Genomic DNA, 16187 nt, shown 5'->3' on the forward strand with positions numbered 1-16187 from the left:
TGCACTGATTTAAAATGAATTATTTTCCTATCCACCTTATTATATTCAGGGTTATTTCTAGGACAGTATGTGTGTAAGAAATTGGTAACTCACATATTCCACTCTACAGTGGAATCTGGGATGTTCCCAGTGTTTGTTCTGTTACTTTCCAGGCTATTTGCCCATGCCTGAATTGGTGTGAATGGCAACAGTCAGCCCTCAGAAGTTGCAAGGAAAATTAATTCCTTCACATACTTTTTGTGGAACTGAACCCTTTTTAACTTATTAAATTGAATTAGAATGACTATATTCAAAGGTTTTCTGATTTGTTTAGTTTTTGTCCTATTATTCCTCAAAGTTTCTCAACCAATTACTCCCTAAGATTAGCTAATCCGCTCATTTGTACAGCACCAGTTTAGCTAAAGTTGATTTAGTCTAATCTTGTCATCCTGAGACAGTTTGTAAAAGACATTTGGTACATGACTTCGTGAATGAAAGAATGTCAGCAAGGAACCTGTAATCATTTTTCTTTCAATTTCTATTTCCTGCTGGTCATTGCTTCAGTTTTAAAGCATACTAAGGAGATGATTTAGAAACCAAAACCCTAGAAGAATTACATCAGAGAAAGTAGTCATCAGATTACCATTTTAAAATAGCTTTGACATAGTCACTACCAGTAATGCCTTGACAAAAAGATGGCCTATACTTAAAAATGATGCTTGTCCCATTTTTTTTCTCAGTAAATTGCCACATTCATATGTTAAATGTAAACAATGCTTCAGAGAGGGGTTTCCTCTGTTCAGAAATGAACCGACTGTACTGTATGGACTTTTGGAAAGAGGACTCTCCATGATAGAACTTAGATTCTACAATAAGAACATGTAGTATCAACACCATTTAGCAACATTCAAATGTTCAGGGATGGTTTGCTTCTATCTTGTGTTTGTACGCATGAGAGACCAGGTGTGGTCTGGGTCTAGGTGGTGGAAGAAAGAGAACCAAGTAAGGAATAAAAGCCAGATGGATGGAAATAAAGGAAATTCCAGTCATGTTCTGCAGCATTCTTCTTAAGATACTTTCAAAGCTAACCATTTATTCTTGTGCAAATAACTGGTAGTGAATAGATACACACTACGGGGGGGAAAAATCCCAAACTTCCAGAGAAGGGGGAAAAAAGCTTCTCCTTCTGTACATAACTCTTTGTCAAACGTTATGGTATCTCTAAGAACAAGGAGCAGGGTCTGTTACAGCAACCTAATGGTGCCAGGCAAGCTTGATCAGTTTCAGAACTCCAACACGGTTAATGTCTCAGTAGTAAATGCTGGATCTGTTCCATTACATGCTAATCTGTATTAGGGCATCTTTGACTACTTCTCTCTGTAAAGCTATTCTTGAGCCTACTTGATGCATTTTGGTGTGTTCATTTTTTTTTTCTTTCTGGTTAACGTTCCTATATAGTAATGGAAAACATGTAACAACAGTGCTCTTTTTAATAGTACAATTACTACAATAGTTAGCCAACATATATAAAGTGCTGTACAAGACTTGGGAGAGTGGCCATGTTAAAGAAGAGCCTGAGATCAATTCCAGTGCTTCTTTACAAACTTTTCCATTGTATTCCAGAATAACATCTTCCAATTTGTTCAGAAAATATAAACATAGATCGCAAAATAGTTTTCACATATCTTTAGATGAGGTATCTGGACTAGTCTCTTTTATGTCTCATCCTCGAGAGGTTTGAATAATGAATAAATATGTCTCTTTCAGGCAGTGCTGCTCTGTGTCTAAAATTGTGGTTGGCTACTGATACATTTCCTTTCAGGAGCAGTTCAAAAGAGCATTTTCATCTCTTTTTGCTCAAAAACAAAATATACAATCTTGTCAGTGGAAATATTATAACCAATTTAAGGACATATTAAATTAAATCTCCTCTATCAAAATATTCTAGGAGTCAAATCTTGAGATATAAAATAAATATATGCACCTGAGAATATCATACTCCTTTTTAATTAAAATACCGTTCTTCCTTGCCTCAAAATCATCAAGGGGAAAAGGTTTAGGTGTTATATTATTTAAAGAAAAAAAAATAGCAGAAAAGGAAGTTTAGACTGGAAAGTTACATAAGAGAAATGATGCTTAATTAATTACCTTATCCAAATCCCTGTAAAGTGTTCTCCTTTCTTCATATCATGTTTGATGTGATTTAGATGGCTAAATATGAGGGGGGGCGGGAGTCTGACAAAAAACACCCAGAAAAGGTCAAGCCATTGCTGACAAAAATCATCTGCCAAGATCACCTGCAAATAAAAATCTCCTTTTCTTCTGCCAGTCGTTTGCTAACAAGAGTTATTTTCTTGAAAACAACAATTGCTTTGAGGCTCCCCCCTGCCACATTCTCATTCTCGAGCAGTGACAGACAAAACTGAAATGAGTGGTAACATATTGGAATAGGAAAGCAGCATGAGGGAGTGTTGGTAACCTTATCCTTAGACTGGAAGGAGAAGAACTGCTGCATCTTCAAATGCCCCATTGCGTTTCCTTTCTCCTTTCCTCATTGCCTGTCTGTGGGGGTTGAAAATAATGATGTATAAGATGGGACAGATACAGTTTTGTTAACCTTGAAGTCTGGGGGTTTTTTTCCCTTTCAGATTTGAACATTGGGTACCAATTCCTTCCTAAGCTGCAAAAGAATGCCTTTAAAAATAATAAACTGCACTTTCAATTTATTACATTTGAATTGCTGCAAATAGTTTAGGAAAGCAAATGGGTGGGTTTTTTAATACTTCTGCAAACAATCACATGAGGTACATTAGACTAAGAGATAATGAATGCCCACGTTCGCCATATTCACAGAATTTGAATTTATGGAGGCCTCATGGACCATATTTAAAAGGTATCAGATGACCCTTTGTTGTTTGTTTATTTAAAAATGTTTTCTACCTCTATTCAGCTTACATCAACAAGGCAGCTTATGCAATATCATTTTAAAAATCCTAATAAAAATATACACAACAACAAAAAGGCAGCATTCATATAAAATGATTGGTTTTATACTTAGCTTTCTCTTTTGTCTTCACTTTTTTGTTGATATACTTTTTGGTTTTTCCTTTTCTTGTGGCCAGACTCTTTGAATGTAGGCCTTTCCAATTTACTCACCACATATTGTTGCCTCTAATTGTTTCCCATAGTATTGGATTCTTATCTCCAACTTTGTAAAGCAGACATGGTTATGTTAATATCACAATTCCTGCCCTTTGCTTATAAAGTCATCTGCAATTAAGCTTATTACTGTTGTTGCTCTATAATCTCATTCAGCTTTTTGCAGCTTTATCATCCATGCAAAAATTAATTTGCTTTCTTAGTATTAATCAGTGGACCATAACTAAACTCTGTGTGTGTATCTATAATTTATTAGAAGGAACTTCAATTTTCTCCCACCAGTGGAGTCACCTTTGCCTTCCAATAAAATAGTGTATAATGAGAAATTTAGGAGCACTTCCTACTATAGCCTAAAAAGAAATTGGCTGATTGGTAAGAAGCCTTTGTCCATGAAAAAGTCTTATCAGTGCAGTCTGAAGCACTGGAGCCAGTTTAATTTCAAAGCCTTTCTGCAAGGAAGTAATTGAACTCACTGGCTCTTCACCAACAGCATGAAGATTCTTTTTGAGAGAATACAACCTATGCTTGTCTCTGTTTCAGAATGTATGTAATACCCTGCTCGATCCCAAACAAAGAGCAATTGCAGAAATAATTCACAAATGACATGGGCTGAAGGCATTAATCTGCACTGATGTCCCATTCCTGTGTGGGACTGCTTTATACCAACTTCTCACATCCAGCTGTGTGAACAACATTACCTTTTCTATCTCAGCTACCATCAATAGCTAAAGGACAAGTGTATTTGAAAGGTAATTCAACACTGGCTGAGCTGTGAAAGAGATACAATTTCTGGAGGTGGAATATATGCAATGTTCTTCCGTCTGTATCTCTGAAAATCTCCATTGCAATTAATGAATTCAAGCATACTGTCAAGTTCTCTACTTAGCAGCCACTATTGCTTGGATTGAATTTTAAACTCTTGTTTAAAAAATCACCCAAGCTCTTACAGTATCCAGATATGTGCATGTAGATGTTTTTGTTAACATTCTCATAAAATCTATTCATAAAATGTCAGAGCACATCTGTAACTTCTGGGCATGCCATATTTCCTTCAAAGATTCAACAATTCAAACATCAAGGTCAATGATCCTCATGCACAGATATTTTTATTTCCCTTTTATCACCACCTTTGAAGAAGACATCATAATTCCTTAGAGTGTAATGTCACTGAATCCCATCCACTTTCCACCCTTTAATTGGCAGGGTATGGGATCAGAGGTTTTAAACTCCAAACTAAGTGACCAATTTCCTTCATTTTACCTGGCTGGAATGGATGGTCTTTCTTATCCCAGTACCCTGCTTCTGTATGTCTAATTAGAACCTAATACTTGCTGCTACCTAATATTTTCAAATATTTGGAATTATTATTATAGTCCCATTAATATAATATAATATAATATAATATAATATAATATAATATAATATAATATAATATATAGTACTTCTACCACTTGTTCTTTGTTTCCCCTTTAAATACATGCTCAATTTTCCTGAGTATAAATTTATACTCTTGGCAGAAGGAATTTGTTCTTTTGAATACAGAAAGAAATATTTTTCTGCCAGGACCACAGAAGTGAGAGAGACACTTCTGCAACCCAAGCCAGTAATGAAATCAGTTTTAAAGTCTGGGTATATCTTGAAAGAGTGATTGTCTTTTATTCGTTTCACTTTGGTTTCAGTATTCTGCAAGCTATCATATCTTACAACCATATAATCGTATTTTGCATAGTGACTTCTTCATGTTAAAATGATTATTCTTTCCATGCTAAATGCAGAAAATAAGACAAAAGTAGGTTGCTTTGTAGGAGATCCTGAAGATCTTAACACTCTTAATGTTTTTATGCTAGCACATTAGCAATGTTTTGTTCATCTTTTTGGCGTTGTGTTAGTAGATTAGTGACAAGATCTAAATTCTACATGTGGATGCTATTACTTCCCAGTATTTAGGAGATACAGTGTAGTTCTGGCATAGCCCTTAAAGCTGCCAACTTACAATCAGCAATTGCTGTGTGATATTTTTTCCTATGAGCCTACTCATGAGGTTGTTACCACAACTTTATTCTGTATATAGCCTGAGTATGGTTTCACATGGGAGGAGATATATGTTCCTGGTGCAAAGAAAGCAAGTGCACTCTGTGCAAGGGAGATAACTGAATGCACCCTTTAGAGAAAAAGAAAACACAATTCTTTATTTCTTTTTTCCATGCTTCCAGTAGCATGTAAAGCCACCTGCTTAAATTAACACGGCTAATTGATAACCCATACTAAGACTGTGATACAAATTGTAATCAGGCCACAGAGAAGCTCATTATCAAACTTAAAAAAAAAAAAAAATAAAGCTGTAATAGACCTATTACTAACTTTAAACTTACATATTCCTTAGGGCTATATTGGTGGGTCATAATGAAGGTTTTAGCCCTTCATTATGAATTTTGCTTAGTGCTGCCTCCTTTGACTGCAGTACACAATCTATTAAATATCTGTTTTAGAACAAAAGTCCTTTCCCTAGATAATACCAATTTTATGACAGTGGAATGATCCATTGTGCAGCAAAGTACAGGCCACCATCCAAAGGCTACTGCGGGCTTTCAATATACAAGCATTAGCCATGTCTTTCCTAAGTCAACATGTAGCTTCAGGATTCTGTCTACAGAAGAAAATGGAAAATGAAAACAGTGAAACTATCACAAGATCAAAGGGTGGTAAACTTGTACCTGTAAACCGTATACCTCTTGTATCTACATTATACCTCTTATCAAAAGCAGAAACGTGCTAAAATAGCACATCATATTAACATGTATTCTCCTATTCAGTTTGTTTTTAGCCCCAGACCAATTCCCAATTATCCCAAGAAAACAAATTCAAGTTTTACAAGAAAAAGGAGAGCTTCTAAGACAGCCTTAGCCATCCTAGTGCCCTCCCCAGAACTCCTGGACTACCGACTCTATTATCTTCACACTGTGCTGCTTGTCATGTTTATAAAGACATTTTTATTTTTGTGAATTATCGATGTACCTGGACATGAATGAAGATATAACTTGGCACAATTTCCTTGGAGTCTTATATTTCTGTGGTCCCTTCTCTATGTTACATTTTTTTTTCTCAAAATGATTTTCTATCTAAAAATATGGCAGTAGCGTATACTAGTGAAGATACAGGAAACAAGCCCTTTTCTATATACCTTGCTACAGTTGTCTTTGTCAGATTAAGAAATAGCTGCCAGAGTCAAACTTAGAAATAGTCACTTTCATAAACATTCATTATATTGCAGGAATTACACTGGTACCTCTAGTTACGAACGCCCCTCCTTACGAATTTTTCGAGATACAACCAGCTCCGGCCCCAAAAATTTACCTCTACTTGCAAACTCCGCCTCGAGTTACAAACTGGATCCACGGCCATTTTCCCTGCTGCCACACGGTCGCAGCTTCCTGTGGGCGAGATCGCGGTAGCAAGGAGACGTTCGGTGAGGCTTGTGATGTGTTTTGTGGCGTTTGGAAGGTTTTTGGTGTGCTTGTCAGCATGGCTCCAAAGAAAATGCAGAGCAGGCTGGCAACTGACTTTAGACAGGTTTTTCCCCAGAACTGAGCCTGCAGCTAAGAGGCAAAGAAGAGAGGAAACCCCTGAAGGAGATCTCCCCAATGTCCCTTTGGAGGGGGACTCTCCCTCCAAACAATAACTGACTCCCCACCCCATTCTCCCTCTTCATACTGTGCTGTACTGTACTTTTTTTCATGTTTTTGAGGTTTAAAAATAAAATGCATATGTTTCAGAACTGTTTAGCCGTATTTACATTGAACCTTATGGGGGAAATTTACCTCGGGGTGCAACCAAATTCGGAGGGTGGATTAGCCGTATTTACATTGAACCTTATGGGGAAATTTGCCTCGTGGTGCGACCAAATTCAGAGGGCGGAACAGATTAACCGTATTTACATTGAACCTTATGGGAAACTTTACCTCGACTTGAGACCAACTCGAGTTGCAACCAGAGTCACGGAATGGATTAAGTTCGTAACTAGAGGTACCACTGTTTGTTCCTTGCCTTATGGGCAAACAAATGAAAGGCCAAAAGAAAGGGAAGATTATGTGACATATAAACTGGTATACCATATTATTCCAGAGCAAAAAAGTGATTATTTTAGAGGAATGTAATAATGGTGCTGAGTTAGACCATTGGACCATCTAGCTCAATATTTTTAACAGTCAAGGGCAAAAGCTGTCAGGTTTCAGATAAGAGGCATTTTTACTCTATTTGGAGCAGTTACCCAGCTGTGCACTTGCTTCCTTGCTGATACAAATTTTTGATTTCCAAGTTTTATGAATATGGAATTTATTGCATTTATAAAATCTGCTATTTTAACATAGATTACAGCCTCTTTCTGGGCCTGAAGCAATGGGAAAGTCTTGGCCCAAATAAATTAAATTAAGAAGTTACCTTGCAAAAGATAGCAGAGCAAAACAGAGTAAGAGGTACATAGCTGAAAAATGAGACCTTCAAAAGTTGTTACCAAATTACATTTTTTAATGTGATAGGGGGGGGAAATGAAATTTATGATTGGAAAATAACCTTATCAACTATACTTAATTTTAATTAAATGGAAATAGAATCAAATAATTTTAGTTTTATTCTCACACTATCCCCTGTTTTGAGGGTGGCCCTTGCATTCTATAGCCCAGGAAGAGATGTGCACACGCTTACATCTCTCGGCATAAGCACAATAGCCAACAAGGAATGAAGTCACAGGAGGAAGGAGTGGTTTATGATTTATTCATTCTTTTTTGCCTGTCAAAAAGCTACAAAGAACTTTTTTCTAAGCTCTGCATATAAGACCAAGGGTGTGCTGCATTTGCAGAATGGCTGTCAATGTATATATTAAAGCCTGTATTTCCAGTTTGTCATCAGCTGGAAGATCTCTTTGTAGCCAAGGAACCAGGCAAAGTTCTATATTCCTGTATGTCCACACTTAACTGTTTTAGCATAACTATGGCCAAGTGTGGGGGCAGGATCCTGTATGAAATGGATACAGGTGCTTCCCTTTTTCAGTCCCAGGATAAGCCCTTACTTTTCTTGAAGAAGCTTCTGTTTGAAATCTGAGAATGACAGATAGGTTTATGGCCTTTGAGTATAAAAATATGTTGCCTGTGCTGCAAAAATATATGTATTTATGCTGAGCCCTTTCTGGGGATGCACTGGCCTAGCTCATGAATGATTACCATGACCTGACCCAGAGCCTGAGGACAGAGCAGCCCAGGACATAAATAATTAAGTTACATTTCAAAACCACTTAAGCTGTGGTTGGATTTTATGAGACACTGTTGAAATCCTACTTGCTTGTTATGTTGGGAGCCACTTATTCATTATCTGTCACTGGAGAGAAATATTAAAAGTATGGGAATATGGGAAACAAATAGTACAGCTTTACAATAAAAGCAGTATAGGTCTGCATGACTTTGGTTTCCTAGTCTGGTCTTCCTTGAAGGGCTGACAGGGTAGGACAAAACCTACAAATGGAATACAAGGACTGAAGGGTATAATTTATTCACAAGGAATAGGCCAGACAGTTTGCTTCTTCGAGGTATTTGAAATTCATCAGATATCTTTCCTGACCATGAATCTCTATAATTCACCCTAAATTGTATTGAGCATAGTTTATTGAATAAACAAGACTTAGCTGGGCTCATACAACATGGTTAGCCATTTTACATGTCACAAAGGCTAAGCTCATACAATACTAGTCAAAAACAAACAAACCATGTTACTGCTTTGTGTAATGTTTGCGAACTCAGACTGTGTGCTTCATTTCAGTCAAATTAACTAACAGTGCCACCGATATCCCCACATCTGAGCATTTTCTGACTGTGTAGATTTCTAAATTTAATGGAAGGTAACTGAGTAATAAAGCCCATGGATTGTGGTATCCCATAATGAAAAGTAGCACTGTTTTTAAAACATCTACTTCAGAGAGTTTCTTACATTCTATCAAGAGAAATGTTCAGGATAAGTACTTCCATCATAGAAGAGAGGACAGTCCCTTTTTGGTACTTTTTATGTTTTATAAGATTTGATATTTATTAATCACAGAAAGCTGGAACAGGAATCAGCTAATTATCATACTCATTTGTGAAAACCAGGGTTCCTTTTTGAAACTTGAGTGCCACGGATGGCAGCCCCCTTACCAAAAAAAGGCATTTACCAAAAAAACCCCACATCTGTATCATTGTTTTTCCAAACTGCTGAGCATTCCCTTGTCTAAAATTCTCCTCTGGAAGGGTCTTTCCTTATTCTTCATAGCCCTTCAGTCTGTCTGGAAAGAATAAATTGCTGTTTTTTTGTCTCAAGCGCAGCAAACTAAGAGCTGCTGACAACAGCACATTTTGTTCCTTGCCAAAATGATTTCCTTGAAGCCTCGTATACATTATTATTCTGTGTATGTTTGTGGCTGTGCAGTTTCCAAAATCTCTGAAAGTTCATTTTCCCATCAGCCAATCAGGATCTTACATACTTCTGGGTATAAATATCCTATAGGCTAACCTGGCTGGTTTGCCTGCCTGCCTCCTGCTCCTTCTTCCCCTTTGTCCTCTGTTCGGTTATTTATAACCTGGCTTTGTGCCTTTTGAATTCACAAGGAGCTATAAAATCCCAATTGTTAGTAATCAATCTGCTGCTGTTCATCGCATAATTTTCTTTTAAAACTTTTGATCTGTGTGCAACTTAATGAATCAGCATACCCATTCATTCATCTTTTCATGGAAATATTGGAGGCAGCCGCTTTTGAGAAAAATAAATATCATCCAGTATTATTGTATTAGTATCTGAACTGTTATAAGTTATAGGCTGAAAAATCGGATTTACAAAACTGTACTTCCCAAACATGTCAGATCAGCACTGAGTTCAGAGGAAGTAAAGTATTTACAATCCAAGATATTTTGAGTTATAAGACATTAACATTTATATAGCTTTTTGTATTGACACATGAAAGGAATAAAAGTATGTTATCAGTTGATCCGCATAATATTTTTATGAATTATTGATGATCAGTTATTTAATTTGTTATATTGAGAGGTTGTCTTTTTTTTTTTTTTTCCTTTTTGATTATCTTGGACTATAAGAAGTTGTCTTGAATTAGACCAGCTGCAGTGAGCATATCATCTATGGTTGTCTGAACAGACAAAGTTTTTAAGTGCCATTGGAATCCATTTATTTATTTATTTATTTATTTATATATATATATAATTTTTATTAAATATTTTTTAAAAAGGAAGATAAAAACTAATACAAACTAATATACAGTAAGAAAAAGAAAAGAAAAAGAAAGAAATCAAAGAGAAAGCCAAAAGTGCAAGAAAGGGAAAAGAGTAAAAGAAAAATAGGAAAGAAAGAAAAAATATACAAAGAAGTAGCTTCTGATCTTCTTTACAGCAGTTTTATTTTTATTAATTTATTTATTCATCAAATTTGCCACCGCCCATCTCATAAAACGACTCTTATAAATTATAAGCACAATTATAAATTTGCTTCTTACTCTATGGTTACAACATAACTCTCTTCTTCCTATAATCTATTCTGTCTCATCATCAAAACCATAAATCATAAGTTCATTTTTTTCTGTTTCACGCAAAAAATCTATATGGAGTTTCCAGTCAGCAGTGAACGTAGATATTGTCTTTTTCTGATCAAAGAAGTAAATTTAGCCATCTCAGCAAATTCCATCACCTTCACCAACCATTCCTCCATTGTGAGTGATGTTGAATCTTTGTGCATATAATAATCTCGCTGCAGATATCATGTACAAAAACAAAGTTCCATAACTTTTTTTCAACTGTTTGTCCATCAATCCCAAAAGAAAAACTTCTGGTCTCAATTGTATATTAATCTTTAAAATCCTATGAATCAGTGTATGTATTTGAATCCAGAATTTTCTCGCTTTTTTACACATTCACCAAACGTGATAAAAGGTCCCTTCTTGTTATTCACATTTCCAACATAAATATGAAGTGCCTCAATACATTCTAGACAATTTCTCTGGTGACATATACCAATGGTACATCATTTTATAAAAATTATCTTTAAGATTATAAGATAGTATAATTTTCAATCCTTTCAAGGCACATATTTTTCCATTGTTCCATCTTTATATTATAACCAAAAATTTTAGCCCATGTTATTATACACCCTTTCACTTGTTTTTCTTCTGTTTCAAATTTCAATAAAAGTTCATACATTTTAGCAATTAGATGTTCATCATTTGTACACAATTCTACTTAAAACTCAGTCTTACAATGTTCAAAACCATAAATTCTTTTGTCTACTTTAAATCTTTCTAATAATTATAAATAAGAGAACCATTAATAACTATATCCCTCTACCACCAGTTCTTCCCTTGATTTTATTTTACATTCCCCTTGACATAATTCTAGTATCTTGCAGTAGTTTAGCCATTTGTGTTTGCCTATTACTTCTCGTCTATAAAATGCTTCTTGTGCTGAAAGCCACAAAGGTGTTTTTGGGCACAAGCTGGGTTTGTATCTATTCCATATTCTCAATATGGCATGTCTAACATAATGATTTTTAAAATCCACATTAAGCTTGACTTTATCATACAACAAATACTCATGCCACCCAAATCTCAGGTCGTGTTCTTCTAACTCCAAAAGCCTTCTATTTCTCAGCAGCACCCACTCTTTCATCCAAATTAAACAGCAAGCTGCAAAATACAATTTCAAGTCAGGTAGATCAAATCCTCCTCTTTCCTTTGCATCTTGTAACACCTTAGGTTTAACTCGTGTTTTTTTCCCCTCCCACACAACTTTAGATATATCCTTCTGCCACTGTTTAAATGGTACATCAGTTGTCAAAACAAGTATTTGTCCTGATGTATATTTTGTCTGAAACAAAAACATCATTCTAGGCAAGTCATTCATTTTATCACAGAAATTCTCCCCAGCAATGACAGTTGTAATTTCTTTTTTAATATATCTTTTTTAACTTCATTCCATGTCTTAACATAGTTATTTTGAAATAACATACAATTCATATTTGTCATAGTGATACTGAAATATTTTATCTTTTTCTCAATCTTAAAACCCATTTTATTCATCAGTTCTGTTTGATCTTCTATTTTCACATTTTTGTTAACATCTTTGACTTCTGTTTATTAATCTTGAAACCTGCTACTGCACCAAATTCTTTTAATTTGCCCATTAATATTTCAATTCCCTTTAGAGGATCTTCCAGAACCAACACCAAGTCATCTGCAAAAACCCTTATGAGTTTCTTTTTTAATCTTTACTCCCCCAATCCTCACATCTTATCTTATATCTCTATTCAGTATTTCAAGACTCAAAATAAACAAGAGAGGAGACAGTGGGCATCCCTGTCCTGTTCCTTTTTGTATCTCACAAGGTTTTGTTAGATCTCCATTAACAATTATTTGTGCTTTCTATGAAGTGTAAACTGATCTTACCCATTTTATACAGTTCTATCCAAAATTCATATTTTCCAAAACCTTGAACAAGAAAGCCCAGTTCAAATTGTCAAAGAACTCCTCTGCATCTAAGAAGATCAATACTGCTTGCTTTTCACTATGGTGCTCTAAATATTCCAAAATGTCCAACACATTTCTAACATTTCCTTTAACTGTCTTTTAGGTAAGAACCCACATTGATCCTCCTGAATAAATTCTTGCAAAATTATTTTCAGTCTATCAGCTAGAATTGTTGTGAACAACTTTTAGTCATTATTCAATAATGATATCAGCCTATAGTTCCTTGTTAAAGTCAAATCTTGTCCTTTTTTGGGTATTAATGCTATATTAGCCTCTTTCCACCTCTCTGGCATCTTTCCTCCCTGTAGGATAGAGTTCATTGTGTTTTGTAAAGGTTGTAAAAGTTCATCCTCAAAACATTTATAATAAGAACCTGATCACTCAGATCACCTGGGATGGAGATGTATAACTGGGTATCATCTGCATATTGATGATACCTCATCCCATGGTGGCGGATGATCTCACCCAGTGGTTTCATGTAAATGTTAAAAAGGAGCAGGGAAAGTACTGAACCCTGTAGCACCCCGCAAAGGAGGGGCCGTGAGCTGGACTTCTCGCTCCATATCAACACCAATTGGGACCGGCCTTGGAGGAAGGAGGTAAACCAGCACAAACTGTGCCACCCACCCCCAACTCCCCAAGCCGACCCAAAAGGATACCATGGTCAATGGTATCGAAAGCCACTGAGAGGTCAAGAAGAGCAAGGATGGATGCACTACCCTCATCCCGCTCCCGCCAGAGATCATCCAAGAGTGAGACCAGTGCTGTTTCAGTCCCAAATCCGGGCCTGAAACCCGACTGGAAAGGGTCCAGATAATCCATTTCATTCAGGATCCTCTGAAGCTGCAACGCCACCACCTTCTCAACCACCTTCCCTAAAAATTTGACAGAGAAGGAGTTCTATCAAATAAATCATCCAAGACCTTCAGTATACTTAAATTGACTCTTTCAAACACAGCTGCAGTATCCAAAATACTCATGACGTTTTGGGCAAAAAAAGGTCTTCCAGAATTCATGAGATGTGTTTCTTTCTCCTTTTCTGTGAAGCGATGTGCTTCCCCCTCAGAATTAGTTGTGGAAAGCCAAAAAGGCATAAACAGGAAGGCACTGAAGTTATACGCAGGGCGAGTCAGCTAGCCAGGACCTCGTGTTTTCTGTGCTCCTATGATGTGCGGACACTACATTGTACTTCAGCCAACTTTTTGGAATAACAACCAAGAAAGTAAACTAATAAGTTGTAAATACCCATCTGGCTGGAAAAAACTATCATTTAGCATTAGGGTCCATTTGTAGCATGGTCCCAGTTTTAATTCTTGATCCCTATTGAAAGGATTGGGGGAGTTCCCTGTCTAAAATCCTAGAAATCCTAATCAATAAAAACCGTCCTGAGCTGGATAAATCAGTCAGAAGTTTCTTCTGTTCTTGGCCTTATTTTGTGAGATACCAGTTTCTGATGCAACCCCTCTTCCCCTTCTCCCAAACATACATTACATCCTAAGGTCATATTCAGTTAAATGTAAAAGCAAAAATGTATTTAATGAAATAATTCTTACATTAAAAATTTGATTAATAAATAAATAAATAAATAATAAAGGCTGTGTTCTGCTGGATTGGGCTTCAAGGACTAAACCTCTTTTAAAAAATGTGGCATCTCTGTAGATATTTGCCCAAAGCAAACAAAAAGAGGCAATTTTTCAGGTAAATTACTAATTATAGACAATTTTACCAGCTTTTTGCAGAATGTGACACCTGGATTTTTCAGAACAGGTTATTTTTCTTCTAGTGATTCTTATGGAAATTACAATTCTTCATACTTCATAACTTCTCTCCTGCCACACATCACTTATATCATCATCCCATGTTATAATTATGAAAATCTGTGGTGCATATTGACTTCATGCTGAAGCATTTTACACAAAACAGTTTACCTTCATTTTTTGGTATGTACAAATCCTCCATTTTTAACCTGAAATCTCAGAAGGAAATGTATTTTTAACCAGGTTGTTTAAAACAATTTGATTTATTCATTTGATTTATATCCCACCTTCTGTGGGAGCTCAAGGCAGTATATGTAGTTCTGCCTCCTTCTATTTTTTCCTGCATCATCAATGCTGTGAGGTAAGTTGGGCTGAGAGAAGTGACTGGCCCAAGGTCTCCGAGTGAGCTTCCATGGCTGAGGGTAGTCTGGGACCTGGGTCTCCCCATTCCTACTGCAGCCCCTGCACCACAATGGCTCTTTGTGTGTTCCAAATCACTTAAAAGGCAATCAATCCAGGTGGACTCAGCAAGAATAGGAACAGTCTGTCTGCTTTCCTGGCTTTGTCTCATGTATCCAATCTCTTTGAATTCTATTCTCTGCCCTCTCAGAATGCAGTGATTAGGTCCATGCTCACGCAGGAGGCTCAGAGTCAGTGACGCTGGCCTGTTGAGGATGTAATTGTTGCTTGATTCTCATTGCATATATTATCCCAGCTTTTGTCGCTGGTTATTGATAGCAATGCCTATGCAGAATGTTCTGACACAGGCCAGTGAGAATGAACTGATTTGTTCTAAAAATGTCATAGAATAAACATGGTGGAAAGCTTGGGTCTGCTGGCAAAAACAAAGTTCTCCACCTGATGTAATTGTCATTGTCAATGTGGCAAAAGAGGAAAATTATTAAATGCTTGATGGAGAAGTCATAACTATATTTAATTTGAATTAAATGTAAATGAAAAACAAATCATAGTTAGCTTCTGTCCTGTTATTTGGAGTGTCGCCTACTGCATCCCGTTTAAAACCAAATACAGCCATCAGGCAAGAATAAGTCGTGCATCTCTGTCTTGGCTCAGGAATTTGAGCAAAACTTCCTGTTGCAGCAGCTGAAATCTGTTTAGATAGCTGCTTGTGCTTAAAAGATGACATTACATTCCAACAGTTATGTGACAGATAGGGAATGTAGTTCTTCAACAACCCAAATGACATTCAACTACGGTGAGTACAGGAGCATGGGGGACCACTACAAATGTATTTTATTTTGGAGGAAGAAACAATACGTTCTTAGACTTCAAGGTATTGAGTTATTAGCCAACAAGTAAGCATGGACTGGCCAACAGAGCTAATGACAATAAAGGAACAATGTTTATTAACTCATTAAATCAGGTATAAGCATACTGTATATCCAAAGATCTGTTCTCTTTCTCACTTTGCTCATTCTCATTCAGCTTAATTTTTTTAAAACCCTACATTTTGAATATGGAAGGGTATATATGATTAGGCACCTTGAAATTTGATAAATACATTAAATAACTAGAAAAGAAAAGAATCCAGCTGTAGGATATGTTCTTTCCAGTGGCATGTTAGACTGCCTACCTGAACCCTGGGCATTGGAATAATGAATTGCTGGAAATAACTAGAAATCCTTTGGTACTAGAAGAATAAAATCTGGGAGGTGATAGATTAAGCATTGTCTCAAAATAAGCTTCTAAAGAAGAAAGAAAGGGTTGTTGCCTTTTTTGTAAAC

General features: G+C 36.3%; 1 protein-coding gene across 1 annotated transcript in view; it reads left to right on the top strand.

Moving 5' to 3' along the window:
• The window catches only part of ADAMTSL1 (ADAMTS like 1), a 259610-nt gene that overhangs the window by 187237 nt on the left and 56186 nt on the right, over positions 1-16187 (top strand). The window lies entirely within an intron of this gene.

This window comes from Python bivittatus, unplaced genomic scaffold (assembly GCF_059951505.1).
Source record: "Python bivittatus isolate LINGU-HERP-01145 unplaced genomic scaffold, Pbiv_v1 ctg000850_np1212, whole genome shotgun sequence".
NCBI lineage: Eukaryota > Metazoa > Chordata > Lepidosauria > Squamata > Pythonidae > Python > Python bivittatus.